This window comes from Opisthorchis viverrini, assembly GCF_000715545.1.
Source record: "Opisthorchis viverrini unplaced genomic scaffold opera_v5_14, whole genome shotgun sequence".
In the NCBI taxonomy this organism is placed as follows: Eukaryota; Metazoa; Platyhelminthes; class Trematoda; order Opisthorchiida; family Opisthorchiidae; genus Opisthorchis; species Opisthorchis viverrini.
Window position 1 is genome coordinate 684,098 of NW_008751670.1, and position 2,886 is coordinate 686,983.

General features: G+C 43.6%; 2 protein-coding genes across 2 annotated transcripts in view; one reads left to right on the top strand and one right to left on the bottom strand.

Moving 5' to 3' along the window:
• Positions 1-2,886, bottom strand: part of T265_01295 (hypothetical protein) — a gene marked incomplete at both ends in the record, with an annotated part of 20,388 nt that overhangs the window by 5,432 nt on the left and 12,070 nt on the right. The gene's annotated exons all lie outside the window — the stretch shown is intronic.
• T265_01294 (hypothetical protein) overlaps positions 1-2,886 on the top strand; it is a gene marked incomplete at both ends in the record, with an annotated part of 7,841 nt that overhangs the window by 1,877 nt on the left and 3,078 nt on the right. The window lies entirely within an intron of this gene.

The following is a 2,886-nucleotide window of genomic DNA, read 5'->3' on the forward strand; positions in this document are numbered from 1 at the left end:
TGGTCGTGTGTTGCTAGGCCGTGTTTGGTGGGAGCCGCCGCGTCGTAACGATGGTGACCTTGGGGATGCGTCACTCTCTGCACATGTACTTTTTCTTCTGTCTGGGCGCGACCTGACCTGGAGTAAGTCTTTTTGCCAAGCCCACTGGTTTCGACTCGAAATGCTGACCGTTAGACCCGAATTCGACGTTGTTAAATGGATTATCGGTTGCTGTGCTCATAAGGGGCAATTTTTAAAGGCGGTGCCTTTTTGGAATAGCGACGTCAAGATTGCCAAAAATTTTCGTTCCCTTTCGGACTGGTTGGCATTTGACCCACCTATTCAATAGTGAATTTTACGGGAGCACGATGAAGTGATCCTATACGAGAGAGGTCCTTGGTTGGCTGCTGATCAGGTGGCAGTTGTGCTGTTCGCCGCGCGTGACAGATGGCTTATAAACGTTTCGCCATCCGGCGAGTGACAATACACAAATCCTTTTTTGACGAGTGTAAATTGCTCATCGCTTCATCTGGAAGCACCGAAACCAGAATTTATCTTCGCTTGTCACTCACAGCACATAACTGAGCGACATCATTCAACGAATGAACCATATTTGTCTCCCTGCTGTGTTGTACAATTTATTTTAGTGTCAGATTTGAGTAAGTAAAAGTGCCGAAGACACCCTAAGAATGGTGGTCGGTAACCTTCTGATTATCCATCTTACTATACTCGTTGCGTAATCCCGGTTAAAAGAACGCACCAATCAGCCCGTCCATCACTCACTCAGTGAAGCAATCGACTTAAACGGCCAGTTTATCTCGGATTCGGAGACTGTAAACGGTTAGCTGAAGTAGGTGATAAAATACCAGTCATCCTGATATATGTTTACATTCCTTTTTTTCAACAAGACAGAGTGCGTTACTGCAATTCTTTCCACCAAGTATGAACTTCCTATGAAGTAAAAAAAATGACGATATCTAAGAAAGGCGGGCTGTGTTGAAAATCCGACCAACAGGTGTCCACATATGGTTTTAGGAACAGATGTTTACATACGTCAGGAAGTGTGACGGAAAACAGAAGACGGCGCCTTCTGAGCGATGATAAGTCCTTTTTTGAACAAGAAGTACACAGATTTCATTGGAATTTGTTTGCCTTCTAAGGCGAATTCCAAAAAGACGGCTCAGCTTCAACTTGGATAATTCGTTATAACATAAAGCGCAAACAAATTTGGGCGAAACCAGTTGGGGTGTTGTTACTGCTCCTAGTGTTCGTAACCTTCTCCAGTCCAATTCAAGATTCTTCTGAATTTCGACTGACAAAATACAGCACAGTTTTCTCCACGAAGAGAGACCATCAAGTGAAAAAGTTCTCCTTGGTTTTCCCCGTGCGGCGAACTCTTCCCGGGAGTACTTTGTACGATTTAACATCAATGTACCAGACTATTTGTATAAACACAAAATAACTTGTATTTTCAGACAAAATATCGGTTACTGCTACAATGCAAACTGTCCTGTGATTGGAATAGTTTCTCCGCATTTCATCTGTAGTTTTTTTTATTGTTTCGACCTCTCATTTTCACAAGACACTCTTCGGAATGCCTATTCATGTCTAATCTTATCCCAATGAATGTAGCCGTTAACCGATATCGAATAGCAACAAAGGATCACGACCTTTTGTACTATTGTCTAAAATTCACGCCCAAGAACAGCTCCAACTTGAAAATCCGCTTGTCTTTAGTTTAGGTGACCGCAAAGTCATTACTGACAGTTTACAACAGCCTTTATTCACAACCCCGGGATCTATTTCCCAGAATCCGCCTTCACTTAAAAGATGAAAACATCACAAACGAGAGATTCAGCTGCATTCCAGGTGAGTCTCTCGAAAAACCAAATTAGTTTGCAAATAAGTGTATATTCGCTAATTTGGTGCAATTTGGTTTCAAGTAGAGCATAAGGTTGACGGAAACCCGGGGACTGCGCCTACTTGATGAGCCCCAAAAAGGGCAAAACCGGTCGTGGGCTGTCGATGGATTTTCAACAACCTTATGAGTAGTACATTACAAATAAAAGATGAATTATTTATGTTCTGCCTTTAGGCACTTGGTCACCGATACCGTCGTAACAAACCGGGAGTTATTTAACTGCGCTGTGACCTCGACGAAGGAACGTACGAGCGAGAACTCAATAACGAAGCGAAATCGCTGGTGCGTGATATAAGGCTTTTTAAGCATTCTGGACAAATGCGGGCCTCATCAAAATCGATTAAAAAACGTAGTTATCCATTCTAAACCCAAATGACGAAACTTCCGCGGGAAAGGCCATGACATGATGACTGACTAAATCCACATTAGTCTTCTTGCCTGTGGTCAGGATCCCCATGGAGCATGGCACACAGCTGTTGTTTTCCCGGACGCCCATCACAAAGTGTTCGTTTCACTCTAGGGGAATCTCAGTTTACTCACACATTTTTTGGAGCATGAGGCTCATGGCTCTATTTCGGAGGTTAAAATCAATCCTCTTGGAGTAGAATCCTGGGCAGTTATCCATTAGGCGACTGTACGGATGGCTGAGGAAATGGCTTGCCGTGGACCTTCTTTCTTCGGAGGGGGTTAGTAGATCGAAAGGTCAAAAATCGACCACGGTTCAAACTCATGTAAATGATTATTTCAGAAAATAGTACCAAATCAATTAAAATGTTGAGCGATCAGCTGCCGTAGCCGATGGCCCAGTGAGGTGGGGCACAGACTACTGCGTGGTTGTTCGAGTTCGGTGTAGCCGTTTTAACAAGACAGATAGTCTTTGTTTGGCATGACAGCATGTTATAGCAGCCTTGTGTAGTCTTTATCCACTATGTGGATAGTTCAGAGAGACGTTCTAGTGAGTACGAGACAAATCGAGATGGCCTACC